At 45.8% G+C, this 17,668-nt stretch overlaps 1 long non-coding RNA gene and 1 other non-coding gene across 2 annotated transcripts in view; both read right to left on the minus strand.

Moving 5' to 3' along the window:
• Nucleotides 1-5,474: 5,474 nt before the first annotated feature.
• The window catches only part of LOC147747605 (uncharacterized), a 119,513-nt gene continuing 107,319 nt past the window's right edge, over nt 5,475-17,668 (minus strand). The window contains exon 4 of the long non-coding RNA XR_015299678.1: nt 5,475-5,867. This is a non-coding gene — a long non-coding RNA (uncharacterized LOC147747605). The remainder of the gene's footprint in view (nt 5,868-17,668) is intronic.
• LOC147747606 (5.8S ribosomal RNA) lies at nt 16,616-16,769 on the minus strand. The gene has a single exon (XR_015300153.1). It is a non-coding gene; the product is annotated as a 5.8S ribosomal RNA (ribosomal RNA).

Below are 17,668 nucleotides of genomic sequence, written 5' to 3' on the forward strand. Positions count from 1 at the left end.
GTGCCTTTGAAAACCCTCCAAGAACAGACCATGCATTGGTGTCATGATTCCACACTTGGAGGTCATCTGGGAGAGTACAAGACCATCGCTAATATGGAACGTTCCTTTTGGTGGCCCTCGCTGCGAAAAGATGTCAAAGACTATGTACAGAATTGTGCGGTTTGTGCTCAGAGTAAAGCCAGTCATTCCAAACCTGCGGGATTGCTACGTCCCATTCCCATTCCACCTTCCCCGTGGCACACAGTGTCAATGGATTTTATTGTGGAATTGCCCCCGTGTGAGACATATACCACCATTCTAGTTGTAATAGATCATTTGACAAAAATGGGTCATTTCATTCCCTTGAAAAAATTACCTACCTCCTCAGAATTGGCTTTGGTGTTTCTTCAGCATGTAGTGAGAGCTCATGGTATACCTAGAGTATTAATCACTGACAGGGGTTCTCAGTTTACCTCTCGTTTCTGGAAGGCTCTTTGCCAAGCATTGCATATGGAAGCTCGGTTATCAACCAGTTTCCATCCTCAAACAGATGGTAAAACTGAGCGGCTTAACCAGTCCCTAGAACAATACTTATGATGTTTTACTCTGCAGAACACCGGTGACTGGTTTCCTCTGGTCTGGATGGCGGAATTTGCCTACAATAACGCTGACCACTCCACACTAGGATGTTCGCCCTTTTTCTGTTCCATTGGGTTCCATCCCGATATGCTTCCTTTTGAGTGGCCTGTCACCTCCACTCACCCTTCCATTCAGGAGCATCACGCTCATCTTCGGGCTGTCTTGATTGACGCTAGGAACCATTTGGCTCTGTCTCAAGCATCCCAGAAACGATGTGCTGATCGAAAAAGGGTTCCTGAGCCTGAATACAAGGTGGGAGAGAAGGTTTGGTTATCCACTAGGAACCTGCATTTGAAAGGAAGGGGTAAATTGGCTCCCAAGTACATAGGGCCCTATGGAATTGAGAGGATTGTCAACCCTGTGGCCGTGCGATTATCCCTCCCCCTTTCTTGGCGGCTCCACCCTGTATTCCATGTATCCCTGCTTCATCCCTGTCGGGTGGGTATGCGTCTTCCCTCTCGCCCTGGCCCCATTGATCTTGACGGGGATGAGGAGTATGAGGTAGAGGAGATACTGGATTCCCGTTTGTCCCGGGGGAGGTTGCAATACTTGGTTTCATGGAAGGGGTATGGAGTTGAGGACAGAACTTGGGAACCTTCGGCCAATTTGCATTGCCCTCTGTTGTTGGACCGGTTCCATGAAGCTTATCCTGGCAAGCCTGGACGACCGCCGGGACGTCGGTCCTTGAGGGGAGGCTCTGTAGCGATCACCCTGGGAGACAGGGTCTGGAAAGGGCGGCTAGCGCTAGTCAGAAAAGGAGGTTACCGCATCTCGCCACTAGAGGGAGCTTGGCGATTGCGAAACTACAATCCCCAGAGACCCATCAGACATGGAAACGGAAGCGTAACGATTACAAAAGCCTTCGGAGGTAACGGCTCGGGGCTTGTCAATCAGGACCTTGAGCGTAGTTTGGACGGAGCCATGCCGGTTTAGTTTGAACGGAGAACAAGGTACTTTTGTGAGTCCTGAGCAGAACGGAGTCTGCTTCTGAATCTTCTCGAGACAGTTTCTTGCAACATTGTTACTTTCAGCGAGTCCCCGCAATTGTAAGACGGGCGGCCTCGCTCTAGCCCGTGGCGTTTGTGAGACCCGCGCAGGAGCGCGTTGTCGTCTCCGTCACTGTATTCTTCCTGGGAAGTTCATTTGGTGCCTCTAGGCGTGCCGGTACCGGTACGCTTTTCCAGAAGAAACCCTTGCTGATTTTATTTTACCATTCCTTGCTGATTTTGTCTTCATTTCGAACCAGGATCGTTATCTGCCAGACTGTCCTATAGACGTTTTTGGTTCTCCCGGAGAAAGTATTGTTTCCTGTTTTATAATCCTAAGGGCGTTTCCAGCGATCCAGTCCCACTGCACAGTTAGTACCTATAGTAGAGAGCATATTGTCTTTATAATTTCTGTACAGGTCTGGGTTCCTAATTGTTGGTTCTTATTCTTTCCCTATCTGCAGAATTCACCGGGGGGTCCTAGAGACTGGCGAGAGAGTGGGTGGACGATATCCAGATATTCCTTGAAAGCCCATTGGGACATCTTACTTTGGTTTTATCCCCCTTTTTCCCGGGAGGCATTTATGCATAGTTGTGTTACCCTACACTGTGTGTGGTGCGTTCTGGAGACAAGGGGGACTAGTCATCCATCCATCGATCCTGCTGACATCTTTCAGAGGTTAGTGGTAATACCCATTGACGTCGTGACAAGTATGTCCTAGTACTGCAGAACACCTATTTGGGATGGATCAGTGGCTTCACAATCCAAATGTGTCATTCACATGGAAGTGGACACCACACCGAAACAACACCTCATTCATCATGCTGACTGTTGTCCACTGCCAGATGATGCAATTGAGATATACACATCAGCAAACTTGCTATGTGTTACAAGTATGGTGCAAAAATGTAACTAAGCACCATGTACAAGTGTTAACAAAGAAAAAGGCATGTTTGCCTGTCTAGGTCAATCTCAGTCAAGGGCCTTGCATATGAGCAGAAATTATACGCCAAACATATGTCAATGTCAGGGCAACCCTTGAAAGACACAATGTGTCTATCTGTAAAGATGAGAGTAGCCTCTACAAAGACAGGGAATGTGTGGTCGAAGCCATTGTCTGTGACTGTCATCTCTATGTTGTGCTGACTACTAACAAACAGGGCACATCAATGTTTTAGGAGCTCACTCCCTGATGCAATCAGTAGCCACAAGTTGACCGAACACTGATGCACATATATACCCCTCCCCAATAGACACACAGTAAGCAAGAGGTCCTTGGCCAGTACAGGAGGCTATATGGTACCTGTTGTGCACCTTATAGCCGCCTGTAGTGGCCAAGGACCTCGTCCACCAGGAAATCCTCCTCCTCTGGGGTGAAGGGATGGGTCCTTAAATTCTCAGTGCAATCCATGTGTACTCCCAGAGATGACAAACAGCAGCAGGTGATGAGGAGGGATAGCAGGAAGCATGTCTGTAGGCAAGAGACAAGTATGCCTTTTGCCACCTATTTTATCGGTTACCAGGGTGGTTTCAGTGGTAGGCTGACATTGCCATTGGTCTGCCTCAGTTGAAGACTACAATTAAGTCCAATAGCAGTGAGTGCCATAGCTGAGCACACATACTGCAGTTTTCGAACCCTCAAATGATGACTGCGACAACATGTCCCATTGGCTGCTATATTATTTGCATAGACAGTGTCAACTGTGGGGTTCAGAATCTTGCCACCGCATCACTGGCATTTTATCATTGTGTCCAATGGCAGTGACTGCTGTGGTTGACACCTACCAGGAAGGTCACACCATTCGGCGTTTGCGGTTCTTGAGTCCCAAATTGCAGCATTGTGCTCCACACAAAATCAGACATCAAGGGCACTTTTTGAGGGGACTCGTCTCATCTAACACATGAAATAGCTGTTCTTAGAGCTTTTAGAACATTGCTTTGCCCTTTCTCACAAGTCTCTGTAATCCATGTGTGCAGGGACACACATTACCAGTGGAGTTGTATTCTTTGTTACAATGTCGAAAAGGTGTGTAATTCAGACTCCTCAGACAGGTATATGATGTACATAGTGAAGTGAAATAGTGATGTTGTGTCCTGTTTGGAATTAATGTTATGCATCATTTATATTAGGGTGTGTCATGTTAAGAGACAACAGGTATGTCCATTTCAGAACTAATGCTGTGGACCACCTATAATGTATTCCCTACCCACATGGCTGAGTATCCATGATTCTGCAATGTACCATATGTCTGTTACCTATGCCATTGAGCCCATTCTTGTAGTTTGTATGTACATCTTGTCAACCTCATTAACTAAGTGGTAACAATGGATGTATACAGGTCATAAGTGTATGACACTGATTCCACATGACTGTTCACCTTGTGCTGATCTGAGTCATCCTGTAAGCTATAACCAACATCTCATCCTTTTCTATTTATATACATGTGTAACCTGTCAGAGGGAGAATGCGACTGTCAATTGGCCTTTTCCAGACCTTTTGAGCATGGAGGAGTGAGACATCATAAAGAAGTTCTGACTCATGCCTGACAATTCAGGAGTTATGTTGCCAGTTGGCACATCAGTTAAGGGCTCACAGAACCTACCCCCACTGCTCTGACCCCAACAGTGAAGGTGATGGCCACCCTGCATTTCTTTGCAACTTTTTCATTTCAGTACCCATTGCCTACATCAGGTGGAATGTCACAACCGATGTACAGTATGGTGTTGCAGTAAAATACATGTCCCAAGCAGAGAAGAGTTGACAATTGGGAAGGGTGACTTTCATGACCTAGGTCGCATCCCACATGTTGTATGAGCCATCGATGGCACACACATTGGCCTCAGTGTGATTACTCCAGCATTGGACAGTGTAGAATGTTTCCAAAACATACTTGTATTTGATATGTTGAAATGTGTGAACTGTGGTACTGCATGTTCCACTAGTGACAAATGTGTAATGTCACTGTGTGGATATGCGTCTCCTCCTAAGAACCTACTGGTGTTACACTGAAATAAAGATATGTGTGTACTTTAGACTTCAATGTCTGTTGATGTTGGCATGTTTGGTACACTCATCCGCAATGCTAGCTTTGCCTGCATCTAGTAACTGCCTAAATTGTTTTGCACATAATGTCATCTGGTGGTATAGTTGCAGTCAAGTTGATATAGTAGTTAATTGGAAAATATGCAACTTAGACAAAGAGATGGGTGATAGGTGTATTTATTTAGGTGCATATGGTGAGTTAAACAAAGTGAGTAACAGTGGGAAGGTGAACACAGAGGGGTGAAGTTGTCAGTGATGGTAAAAGAACACATTAGTGTTTTTACCACATTTTGAAAAGTCACAGTCCAACAAACTCCTGCTATCGGAATGGAAGTGTGTGATAGGATAGTCCCCAAAGTCAATGTTCTGTGCACAACTGTTGACGTTATGGGCAGCTCTGCTTTTTAGCTAGGGTTGGTGCATTGCAACTTGAATCTCCTGTTGGATTTCTCAGACATCACCCCTTATGTTTGAGGGGGTTCCACTGCTGCAGTCTCTGATGTGTCTGAGGACACAGCATGTGACAGGTCCAGCCTCCCTGTGGCAGCCAGAGAGAAGGATGGTGTAGCTGTGGGCTGCCCACTGGAGGATGATGTTGTGGGGTCGAGGCATGCCTTGAGCTGCACTGATGTTCCCCAGCACCCCAACGATCTGGCCCATGATCTCAATAAGTTGTCCAAACCGGTTGTCTATGGACTGATGCAGCAAATTGATCTCCTGGAGTTTCTCAATGCCCTGGTCCATTTGTCCTTGCTGGTTTTCATAAGCACCAAGGACTCTGGTGATGGTGGCCAGGGCTTCAGTGTCAATAGTAGTCTCACATACTTGGCTCCCAGTGGCCCTCCCACCTGCCATGCCCCCTGTCCTGTGCTCTTGGCTGAACCTGCACCCGCACACTGTTCTCTGCATCCTTGGTGAGTGTGGTGTTGGTTCACATCTCTGGGAAACGTACCGTGGTGCAGGCAGCAGTGGTGGTGGTGGTTGGTCAGCAGGTAGTTTGGGCAGTGCACAGCGTTGTTGTGGCTGCTGTGGTGGGAGTTATGGTGGTGGGGCCAGTGAGACCCACTGATTGTGTCTGCCACAGCTGGCTAGGAGTGCCAGGTTGTTCCTCCACATCTGAATGTTGGGGAGATTCGGCATCTGATTGTTCATGATCCAGGGGCGGAGACTGGCTTTGCTTGGTGGTTGGATTCTCAGCTCCTGTTGATTTAGATCCGTCCTGTTAAAGAAATGTTACATTGTCAGGATGTTGAGTGCATTCGAAAACATTTGTGACACACTGAGTAATGGTTTTAAGAAGACAAAAGGCTTGGTCTTAGACATTAAGGACATTATCCATGATCTTTACCTGCAAGACATGAAATAGTGGTACATCCATTGCTTATTTGTGAACTGACATGGACATAATGAGAATTGTACATCTTAATATTGCCTATTTCAATAGACTCGTCATTACCTACAAACATGTTGCTCAACCACTGTAGTTTTGGCATGTGTATTGTTCAGTTTGCAATACCATCTTTTCAATGTGCAGGCATAGTCCAATTTGTGTTGTCCATTTAGCAGTGCTCATAATATGTGCTGTGTTCTTTGAATGACTGTCTATGCATGTTCTGTGGCCATATCACCTTCATGCTTTCCAACCTTAGTGTTTATATCAATGTACACATATTGTGATATGTCTTGACATTTCTTTTCTGGAGCCTAGGTGATTGGAAGCATGAGTAGTCAGACATGTAAATGAGCATAGCTGGGTGTGCAGTTGATGTGATATATGGAGCAGTGTAGACATGTCTGCCAAGCGTTGAATGATGAGAGAGCAGTGTCACATGCTGTTCAGTGGTGAGCCAAGAAAGCATGAAATGGCTACCCACTTGTAAGGTGAAGCAGAGGAGTTTAATGGCTGCAAAGTGAGGACTGGTATGAGAGCAGTGTCACATGTTGTTCAGAGGTGAGCCAAAAGAGCACACAATGGCTTCCTACCTGTAAGGTGAAGGAAAGGAGTATAAGGTTGCCAAGCGATGATGGGGTGGGAGCAATGGGTACTACATTTGTGACCATTGGACATCATTGCCTATATCAATGATTGTGCAAAACAGTACATCACAGTGTAGTGGCAGTTTTCTAATTGGTACAATCCAGTATCCAGCAAGACAAGGAAGGTCCAAGGATTCCAAGGCTAAACAACGCTTAATAAGCTGCTTTTATAAGTGGATGGAGACACACTCGAAGCTCTGGACCTCTTGAGCTTCATAAAGGAAGACAAGTTTGAGAAGTAGAGAGTGTGTATTCCATGAAAGATCAAAATTTTACTTATTTGGATAAATATCCGTTCTTTCAAATTGTCATATAGAGGACAGAACTACTTCAAGTTGCAGTGTGACATCTTTATTATTTTGTTGTGAGACATGGACAGCCGACACTTGTTTTGCCCCCTATTGGCGAGTTGCGCCGGGCCTTTCTCAAGGCTATTTACACATATACAGCGTATATTGTTACTGTTTCCAAATTGTCAAAATCCAAAAGACAAGAGTTTCAATACTCGTAGAGCAAAATTCTTCTGTAAATTTTCAAAGGCTGACGAGTGCAGTTCGGTCCCTGCTCGCGGCTCTCAGTATACGGGTTGAAAGAACGGATATTTATCCAAATAAGTACAATTTTGATCTTTCATGGAATACACACTCTCTACTTCTCAAACAATCCAGTATCCGCTCACCCAGCTATTCCTGTGAAACTCTCTGTATTCAGGATAGCAAGCACCTTTTCCTCCCATTCTGTGAATGTTAGTAGACGAACAGGAGGACCCCCACCAGTCCTCTGAGCCACCTCATAGTTCTTGTTGGTCTGGTCTTTCATACGGGCCTTGAGGTCATGCAATCTCTTTTTGATGTTACGCAGTGTGCACAGAGCATAACCTACTACATTGACTTTTTTAACAATCCTGTCCCACATTTGATTATTCCTAGCAAGTGGGGTAGTTGGACTAGGGTTCCAAACAAATGTGGTTGAACTCAAATGATCTCTTCTACCATCAATGACAGCTGAGGGCTTTTTTGTGTCACATTGTGAATAGTAGGAAACATGGATACTAGAGAAAATAAAAATGTAATGGTGAAGGTGTAAAAGGTGTGTGAGGTGTGTGGCTGAGAAGGGTTGGTTGCTGGAGATAGAGGGGTGTAATGGTGTGCCAAGTGATATGTCTCCTCTACTAGCAGTTGTGTTGTGTTGGCCTTCAATGCTGTCTTTTTTGCAAAGGATGCTGGTCAGGGAAGGGGTGTGTTTTATACTCTGCTATGTGGGTGTGTACACCAGAGGAATGACCATCAACTGTGTTTTTTCTTGCTGACTTTGCTATGTGCTTTATTTTTTTATGTTGGCTTAGTAGGAATGTGGTGGTCGGAACACAGCGTTCATTCGACCAGACCGCAGTCTCATCATAATTTCTTCCGCGTTTGGGTATGGTAATGTAGATTTTCCGACCGCTTCGGTCAGAGTTTCAGGCTTTTCAACAGTGGCAGACAGATTTTTGATTTTTCCGATAATCGTGGTCGTAATTTTCAGACCATGTATCTAAATGGGACTGTTGGACCTGGCGGGCATTTTTTTTCTGATACCACTGTGGTCAGAAGGCTTTTCCGACCGTCATTGTAATGCGCCCCAAAGTAAAATGTTCTCTGCTGCCAAATAATTTGCTCATACTTAGTCAAGTGGCTCCTTTCACATGCTGCATTTGTGCAAGAGTTAACAACTTTCAATGAGGTTAGATGTCCTACACATCTAACCTGGACTTCTATTGGAATTCTATAATGCATATTAGCAAGCCAACTATCACCAATTTAGCGGCAGTTTCCTGCTGCTAAAACTGCGTTTATTTTAACGAGCTTCTTGCTAATATGCCCCATTAAGTCTACAATAGTCATTAAAATATTTTGCAGAGGCAAGGATCTCATCTAACAATTTTGCTTGTCAGCACATTGTACTCTGCTGTACATGCACCCAGATCTCCAGACGGAATCCGAACACAAAAGCAGAACAAATCCTGACACACCTTCTTTCGCAGGATCATCAACTCTGCTACACTGTCTGTAAATCCACATTGATCTCTCAACCTCCCATAATATGCATGCAGGTACTCATCTAAATTTTGGTGTGCTCTCATAACTTTTAACCAATTGACTTGCTTCTGGTGATTTCCCAAGCTTTTGAGACTTGTCATATTCATATTTTTTCATGTTTTCCAGTTTCTAATCAAACTCTGCTTTCTAATTCGACAATAAAATGTCTTTTGTTTTAAATGTCAAAATAAATATTTATGAACTTTTGTATCCATAATTTATCTGAGTCTTAAGTTTTAAAATATCAATTTCTACAGCTTTTTCAGTACTCTGGGGTGATTTTCTACCTTTCAAGTACAGTTTTTTCTGCACTCCCTTGCTTCTGTGCTTCACTTTTGTACATGACCCTAACTATATTGGGGGATGTCTTTTCTTAATCAACAAATTGTCCATGTCCTCAACCTCCATCTCAAAATACCTCTCTCACACTCTTCATTTTCATTATTTTTCTCATCTTTATTTATCCCCTTTTTTCCCGAGTCAGCAATCGCAGGAAATTATTAGTTCCTACGATGTTCTCAAGCCACTCCTTTTTCCATAGAGGTAATCTCATTTCCAGCCAGTTATTAACAGGCTTATGAACTTGACCCTTATGCCTCTTCTCATTGACCATATTATCCCATTCATTCAATGCCTCAATTTGTTTAGATCTCAGTTTCTGTTTCATCTCACACACGGCATGCCTCAAATACTCATGTTTCTTCACATCAAACATACCACTTCTACACAATTGTAGCTTTTTATTGCGTTTGAGGCCCTATGCGATTTCTTAGTCCCTAAACACTTATTAAATCCATGGCAGCTTATCATCACCGGGTGTACTAATTGGAGGTAGACCATCTCCTCCTTCATTAGCAGGAATATTTGACTTATCCAAGAGTTAACTCATTGTTATCTGAATCAAACTTCTCAACACATGTAAAAGTAACACAACCAATGACAATACGGTATAAAAAAACAACTCAATTTACAAAGTGTAATATCTGCAGTATTAATAAACAACAACACATAAACCTTTGTCTGTCTACATGGACTTTATAAAGGAAATCAAATTCACCATAAAAAAAATAATTATTTTCAGTACTAACAATCTCACCAAGATAGGTTTTTGACCAACAACAACCTACCCTTATAGTCAACAATTCCATTCTATGCACAAAAGAAACACCACCACTCAAGAATAATTCTTATTCACAAGTAGACTATTAAGGCTCTTATAATCTTCAACTATTAAACTGAGCTGATGCCACACACTTTTATTCAGCAGATAACTTCCTACCTAACTCACTGTCTCCTTTAAACCATATATGTGTAACCTTGACACATACATTCATAAGCCTTTATACAAAAATCACATAAAGATCACAATATCTTTTCATCAAAATGTATTTCACCAAGCTTCAAATATTCACTCAAAACATTGGAATACAATGCAACATAGATTTAAAATGTAGATGTACATGCATAACACAATACCATTGAGGAAACGTGAAAACAAGAATGAAATATCCAAATCAAATAATAATAAAATATTCATTTGAATGCAAATTCTAAAGTGCATTTCTACCTCATATGTGGAGTCCAAGTGCTAGGGACAGGTATCTGTAGGCCTAAATACAGATTTTAAACCCCTTTACACCCTGAGCTGAAGAACCTTGTTTTGAGTATTTTCCTAAACAAACATTTTTACAGGGCCTGATAAACCAGTAGACACAGAGCATTCCACAACTTTGGCACTAAGTATGCGAAAGAGCTCTCACCTCTGCGGACAGCATCTCCACTGCTGATCTTAGGTTGATCAATGGTACATAAGGTCTAATAAAAGCTTGAAGGCTCTGTGGAACTTTGTTAGTAAAATCTTTGTAAGAATAACACAAGGCCTTGAACGAGGGTCACTGCTTAACCGGAAGCCAATAGAGCTGCTTAAGCATAGCCCTAATTGATGCATGCTGTGGCAGGCTTAGTAGGAGCCGGGCAGCAGCATTCTGTACTCCTTGGAGTCTCTTGATCCTACTCTGTGTGACTCCGAGGTACAAAACATAGCATCACATCTCAGACTTGCAAAGGGTTTTAGTTAACCCACAACACTAAAAATTGTGGTGGAACAACACATCACATGGAGCCCTATTAGTACGCACCTCCCATAACATCTATGGTCACTGTGGTAATATTCCAAAAAATTCCATAATTCTCTACCTTTCCACCACCAAACATTTCTCACCTTTTAGGTTAATTCATTTTTGGCAATTATAATAATCGGAATCATCTTTTTGCCAAATGTTCTCAACTACATATCTGTTGACACTCCAATTCAACAATTAAAGGGTTGATGTTCGTGATCAGGGTTATCTGTGTCTTTGTGAGACCTAGTATGTCTTCAAAAGCCTAAGGCCTAATGTCAACTAATAACGCCTTCAGAAGACAAGAATTCAAGTCAAACCATAAAGGTTCATTCACAATTAGGATAAATGCAGAAAACAAAAAGTTGTTAGTCCAATCAGTGGGAAATTAGCATTTATAACAAACCAATATTAAATAATGTAAGAGGATCAATATAAGGTAACCAAAAAGCTAGAACCAAAGTACAGTTAGCAAGAATATTGACATAGAGTATGTCCAGTTTAAGAGCCCAATAAAGTCTAAGTATAATATTAGTAATCAGATTAGCAAAGAGTTTGTTCCCGAGAAATAAGCCAGAAACTGGTGCATGTCCCAAAAACATAATGTTTTATTGGATTTTCAGACAATAGAAGCAAACAAAATCAAAACTTACCAGTGCATGAATGAGCTGCACTAATCTGTTCCATAACTATCAATCAAATTCTTAGTTTGCAGTTACTGAGATATCCCACATTGGTAAAATGCTGTAACTGGTTAACCTGTTAACCTTATACATGATCTAACCACCAAAAGGAAATAAACATGAAACAAAACGTTATAAAATGAGTTTTTTCTGCATCTTCATAACAACAGACATCGTTTTGCAATTGATACTTGTGTCCCATTAGAGAGAAACTAGCAAACTGCTACTTAACAAATATGCACACTGAGATCATACTTTGCCTCTGGATAAAAGTGATTTTTCTGAAAAGAGAACAAACATGTTCAGCTTGTGCACCATAAGTTAGGAAAATAACATTATATTTATAGAATGAAACTTTACAGTAATGAGTTCATATTAACAGGGACCCTTCTAAATATTTTAAGTAAAGGGCCTTGAAGTGTGATAAAGAGGATTTATTCGGCAGAACGCACATTAATACAGCTGTATTTTATAAGCAAGCAGGCACCGTGAAGAGAGCTTCTATATTGCCTATTTTTCCGAAATGGAAAATTCCATAGAACACTTAGCTGTAGAGTAGCTCCTTCATGTAAAATAAATGTGGATAAGATTTTCTGAAAATGACTAGATGTCAGTGAAGGCTTTGTCAAGTCAGTTGCGGCCAAGTTACAATAACTTAAATACATCTAAATTAAGCATTAATTTCGAATGAATGAAAACACTCCTACCAGCACATATAAAAGGTGATAGCAGATTTTTGTCACAATAAATTTGATTCTTTTTGGTACCATAATAATTTTAGGAAAGGATGTGTTTGATTTTGCCCTATGAATAATGATAATCCTCTGCTGGTATTTAATGAATAATATTCAAGCGAGAACTATTTACTCACACTTTTCTCATAGAGGTGATAGGGGATGCGCCAGAAGCTAAAGTGAGAGCATATTTTCTACAATTTCACAATATTTTCTTCAGCCATGTGTACTCTAGTGAACAACTAGAACAGTGATTTTCTGTTTTTATAACAAAACGTTGGCACTCCACAGAGCCATATTGTTCTAATTCTAATCTAGGCTGCAAAACAGTTTTGTTTAGAAATTACCAGAATGTTATTTTTTGGTAAAAATAATGACTAGTGTTCTAAAAAGCTAAAAGAGAACACACTTTCTTTGAGGTCTCAAATATCTCTCACATCCATGTCAATAAAACATTTTGAAATGTTGACTGAAACATGCACTTTCGACACCAGCAGTTTCTCAGTTAAGTCCCTCGTAATCAACTGCAATTTCTGACAGTGTTCTAATGAACAACTACAGTGCCAACATTCTGAATTTCATAAAAAAGCTTACTATGTCTGAACATCATATTGTTGAATTCAACGCTGTGAAACTGAAAGCTTTTCCCACAGAGAGTATTGAAGGCAAATGAGGGGTTTCTCCTGCATTACTGTAACGTATTCTTACATGCAGAGTCAAACATTTACTTCCAACACCGGAAGTACCCTGTCAATTAATTCCCTAGTAGTCAGCTACAACATTAACAAAGAGTTCTGATGAACAACTGGAGCACAAACAATTTTATTCAGGATAAATAAAAGTAAAGCACTCCTGAACACCCTTTTCTGGAAAGGAGTTGTTGAATTTAAAGCCTTTCATGAAGAGCAGTTGAGCATTCAGATTGTAATGCAGGCATAAATCAGAGGTTTAAAATAAGAGAGACAAATGTCATTTTAAAGGGGCAAAAAATATATATAGAGAGAGAAGTCTAGGTACAGCATCCGCTTTTCACATCTGTTTACTCAGTGTACCCATATGTCAGTCATGTTGCAGATCCCTGGCCCACTAGATGCCAGGGATTTTTTTTTTCAATTTAAATTAGGGGTTGAAGCTGCCCAAAACGGACATTCCAATGTTCCCACCCCCACCCGTAAAATTTCAGTTTTTCTACCCCCCCCCCACTAGAAACCAGGGACTTTTTTAAATTCATGTAGGGGTGGGGGCTGCCCAAAATGGGCATGACAATACCACCATACCCACCAGAGAAATTCCAGTCTTTTTTCCCGGCGGGGCCGAAAGCCCAGTAGGCACCAGCGATTACGCTGGCATTTTTATGCGTGGGGATGGGGTCTGCCCAGAAAGGGCATACCAATGCCCCCACCCCCCACAAAATAGCCACAGTCTTTCTGCCCCCTTGGGGACATATCAGGGCAATCCCCCCGGCTCCCCTCAGGGGGGCAGAAAGCCCACTAAGCACAGACTTTTTTTTTTGCAATCTGCCTACCTGTGGATTTTGGACCCTAGCGCAGCTGGCACATTGGGAAACCCATCAAACCTGTACATTTTTTAAACCTAGACACCAAGGGGAATCCAGGATGGGGTGACTTGTCTGGCTTTCACCAGGTTCTGTTACCCAGAATCCCTTGCAGACTTCAAACTTTGTAAAAAAAAATCACATTTTCCCCATATTTATGTGGTGGAATGTTCTGGAATCTGCTGCATTTACAAAATTCCACCCACCACGCGTTCCCCAAAGTCTTCCGAGAAAAATGTTTGCCATACGTGTGTGGGTAGGCCTAGTGACCGTGAAAGGAAACGGCCCAAAACGCAACGCGGACACACCACATTTTAACTGTGAAAACTGAACCTTTTTTGCAAAGTGCCTAGCTGTAGATATTGAACCTTAGCTCTGCCAGCACCTAGGGAAACCTAGCAAAGCTATACATTTTTTGAAAACTAGACACCCATGACAATGCAGGATGGGGTGACTTGTCTGGCTCTCACCAGGTTCTGTTGCGAAGAATCCCTTGCAAACCCCCTCTCCCCAGCCGGGGACCTGCTTCAGAAAGCAGCCAGGCAGGGAGAGCCTCCCCTGGCCCCGGTGGACCACCGTCCCCAGCGCCCGGACCCTCGACTGGCTGGCAGGACGGGGGCTCTCGCACCCTGGGGCCCGCCGGATGGAGCTCGAACCCCGGGCCCGGTCCCAGCTTCTGAACCACATTTTAACTGTGAAAACTGAACCTTTTTTGCAAAGTGCCTAGCTGTAGATATTGAACCTTAGCTCTGCCAGCACCTAGGGAAACCTAGCAAAGCTATAAATTTTTTGAAAACTAGACACCCATGACAATGCAGGATGGGGTGACTTGTCTGGCTCTCACCAGGTTCTGTTGCGAAGAATCCCTTGCAAACCCCCTCTCCCCAGCCGGGGACCTGCTTCAGAAAGCAGCCAGTCTTGGGAGATCCTCCCCGGGCCCTGGTGGCCCCCATTCCCAGCGCTTGGACCCTCAGCTGGCTTTCAGGACATGGGGCCTCCTGTACCCTGGGATAGAGTACAAGGCCAGGTCCCAGCTTCTGAACGCTAGCCAGGCTGCGTGGAGCCTCCCTGGGACCCGGTGGACCCCTGTCCCTAATGCCCGATCCCTCCCTGTCTTGCAGGACGATTGGCTCCCGCACCCTGGGACGGAGCAAGAGCTCCAGTTCCAGCTTATGAACCCTAGCTAGCCCGGGGAGAGCCTCCCTTGGCCCCGATGAACACCTGGACCCTTGGCTGGCTTGCAGGACAGAGGGCTCCTGCACCCCAGGGCGCCAGGACAGACCTGAAGCACCAGGCCCGGGTGCCCAGCTTCTGAACCCTAGCCAGGCAGGGGAAAGACTCCCCAGGCCTCAGTGGACCCCCTGTCCCCAGCATCTGGACCCTCGGCTGGAACCAAGGAGGGTTAAGGACAGGCCACTTCCTCTCCCAGACAGTCTGCCCAGGGAGCCCATTTTTCTCGACTATTAAACACCCACGCAGTGGGGGCCAACAGAACTTTGGGGAAGGACAAAAGTTGGAGGTAGCCTGGCTTGACGTTAGGCCGGTCATCTAGTCACCAAGCCCGCAGGGCCATCTGGTCACCCAGTCAACAGGGCCATCTGTTTGCCCAGCCTGCAGGGTCATCTGGTCGCACAGCCCATTGATCAGATGGCCTGCAATAACCCAGTGCCCAGAAGGCCTGGGAGGATGCCGTACCCAGTCGCCCTTGCAATCTGGCGGGTGTGGCCGGGTGCACCGAGGCAGATGCTCAGGAGGCTCCTTCCCGGGGGCTGCTGCTCGCCTCCCTTCCCAACTTGGGTGGGAGCAGCGAGAAGGGAAGGCCCGGCCGGCCCAGGCCATCTGGTCACCCAGCCAACCCGCACGTGATAGACGTGGCCTCCCACAGGCCCGTGTTACCACCTCCCGCCAACCCGGTGACAGAGGGACCCAACCCTGGGTTTGGAAGAGGAGGGCATCTGCGGGCACCATCTCACCTGGATTTTTAAGGACCAGCTAGAGCTCACCGGACAACGGCAGAACGGCAACGCTTTTCAAGGTTTGCCCCCTCTCTTGGGAGAAGCCCAATCCAGGGCGCCCTGCCTTTCACAAAGAAAAGAGAACTTTCCCCGGGGCTCCCGCTGGCTTCTCTGGGATCGTTTGCGTTACAGCACTGGACGCCACGAGGGCACCCATCTCCGCCACTTCAGGTTCGGGGATCTGAACCCGACTCCCTTTCAATCGGCCAAGGGCAACGGAGGCCATCGCCCATCCCTTCCAAATGGCATTCACCAATCTTAGTATCAACTGACCCATGCTCAACTGCTGTTTGAGCATGGGTTTGATCTGAGGTCATTGTCGGAAAAAATGCTGGAGCGTCAAAGGGGTTGCCGGGGAAGGCCAAGCCTCTGCCGGGCCTGGCGTCCTGGCAGCGCATGCCCTATTTCCCCGGATTGGATCTGGAGAGGTGTCGCCCTCCCCGGGAAGCCAGCCACAGGTAGGTGCCCCAGGCTCATTCACGCAGGCAGCCAGTGGGACACCACAGACAGCCAAGCGAGGCACGCAGCCAGATGCCCCGGGACAGGCCTGGGTCGGACCAGTCGCCAAACCACTTCTCAGGGCTAGGCGCGCCATTGGCATACCTCCGCAGCAGGACCCAGTGAGGGACCCTGCCACAGGCGATAGGGGGGGTCTGACCTTATAGGGGAACAAGGGGGAGCAGAGATAACCCTGCGATGGCCCCAGCCATGTCCTGGGGAAGCCCCAGGATGATTGACCATCGAGCAACCCTCAGACAGGCGTAGCCTCGGGAGGAACCCAGGGCTGCAAGGTGCATTTGAAGTGTCAATGATCAGTGTGTCCTCCAATTCACACTAATTCTCACAGCTAGCTGTGTTCTTCATTGGCGCGCGAGCCGAGTGATCCACCGTCAAGAGTCATAGGCAACTTTTCAAAAACTATGCTCACCTGCGGTCACAGGAGAGGCGGGAGGAAGACAATGCCATCCGTTCACCGCATTCGTGGCAAGACAGCCCAGGCAACCCATTCAAGGCTTCCCCTCTGGGAGTCAGGCTGTACTGTTAGGAGAAAAAAAGCATTGCCAGGAGCTTGGCCTGGGAGTCTGCCCCCACCCACCCACAGGCAAGGGAGGAGGCTCCAGGAGCAACAGGAGCAGGCAGCTCCACAGTCGTCAGTTCCTCCCGGAGTAACCAGGATGGACCACCTCAGCCCAGCCGCACAGGACCAGGACAAACTGGGTACCTGGCAATGATGGATGGTTGCTACACCTGCTTGTCAGATGTCCATCGCCGGGTGGCCCAAGCCGTACCGGCTGGCTGGCGATCCGCCCAATCCACCCTTGTCCGAGTCGGAGGCACAGGAAGGGAATAGCCAGGCGGCTCCCCATCCTGCACACCTCCCACAGAGAGCGAGACGAGCCGGGTGGTCCCCTCGTAGGCCCTCGGCCCCTTCTCTTCCAGGTCAACCTGCCACATGAGAAGGGCTGCTCTGGGTCACCCGGAACCTGGTCGGGCTGGGACTCGGCGAGGGAGGGCTGAGCCGGCAACAGGGCCTTTTCAAGGGAGTGGTGGTACCAGCCCGGGGATGCACTGCCATTCAGTTTCCGGTCGTGCCGGGTGAGATGGGATCCGTCTCAGAGAAGGACAGGGGATGGGGGCCACCCCCTGTCCCTGGACCCTCAAACATCGGTCGGGCCTTCTCTCGGGTGGAAGAGGCCCGCCAAAGTCCCGGTCCTCACCCGAGCACCCCATGCTGCAGCAGATAGCTCAACTGGCTAGGGCGTACCAGTACAGGGCCAGCTCTTGTGCCTATGGTGCA

Source organism: Lissotriton vulgaris, chromosome 1_1, assembly GCF_964263255.1.
Source record: "Lissotriton vulgaris chromosome 1_1, aLisVul1.2, whole genome shotgun sequence".
In the NCBI taxonomy this organism is placed as follows: Eukaryota; Metazoa; Chordata; class Amphibia; order Caudata; family Salamandridae; genus Lissotriton; species Lissotriton vulgaris.